This window comes from Arachis duranensis, chromosome 6 (genome assembly GCF_000817695.3).
Source record: "Arachis duranensis cultivar V14167 chromosome 6, aradu.V14167.gnm2.J7QH, whole genome shotgun sequence".
NCBI classification, from domain to species: Eukaryota; Viridiplantae; Streptophyta; class Magnoliopsida; order Fabales; family Fabaceae; genus Arachis; species Arachis duranensis.
In genome coordinates, this window is record NC_029777.3 from 20,948,373 (window position 1) to 20,949,609 (window position 1,237).

Sequence of the window (1,237 nt, forward strand, 5' to 3'; positions counted from 1 at the left end):
CTCAAACCCGTGGCTAGAGGATGGTTAGAGTTTATACAACGCTCAATCATTCCTACTAGCAACCGGTCCGAAGTTACCATAGACTGGGCTATCATGATCCATAGCATCATGATTGGAGAAGAAATAGAGGTTCATGAGGTTATAGCCCAAGAACTCTATAAGGTGGCAGACAAGTCCTCTACCTTGGCAAGGTTAGCCTTCCCTCATCTCATTTGTCACCTCTGTTATTCGGTTAGAGTTGACATAGAGGGAGACATCCCCATTGATGAGGACAAGCCCATCACTAAGAAGAGGATGGAGCACACAAGAGATCCCACTCATCATGAGATCCCTGAGATTCCTCAAGGGACATAGGATCTTCAAGAGGAAGAACAAGCCGCCATCACTAAGGTGGACCCATTCTTTAATTTCCTTGTTCTTTATTTTTCTGTTTTTCGAAAATTATGCTTATGTTTAGCTATGTTTGTGTCTTGTGATCATTAGTGTCTTAGTGTCTATGCCTTAAAGTTATGAATGTCCTATGAATCCATCACCTTTCTTGAATAAAAATGTGCTTAATTGAAAAAGAAAAAGAATTGCATGAATTTTAAATTTTATAACAGTTTAATTATCTTGATGTGGTGGCAATATTTTTGTTTTCTGAATGTATGCTTAAACAGTGCATATGTATCTTGAATTTGTGGTTCATGAATGTTGACTCTTGAAAGAATGATGAAAAAAGAGATATGTTACTAAGGATCTGAAAAATCATAAAAATGATTCTTGAAGCAAGAAAAAGCAGTGAATACAAAAAAAAAGGAGAAAAACGAAAAAAAGAGAAAAGAAAACAAAAAAAAAGAGAGAAAAGAAAAAAATAAAAGTTATGATCCAAGGCAATAAGAGAGAGAAAAGAAAAAAGAAATAAAGTTGTGATCCAAGGCAATAAGAATGTGCTTAAGAACCCTGGACACCTCTAATTGGGGACTCTAGCAAAGCTGAGTCACAATCTGAAAAGGTTCACCCAATTATGTGTCTGTGGCATGTATGTATCCGGTGGTAATACTGGAAAACAGAGTGCTTTGGGCCACGGCCAAGACTCAATAAATAGCTATGTTCAAGAATTATCATACTTAACTAGGAGAATCAATAACACTATCTGGATTCTGAGTTCCTAAAAAAGCCAATCATTCTGAATTTCAAAGGATAGAGCGAGATGCCAAAACTATTCAGAGGCAAAAAGCTAAAAGCCCCGCTCATC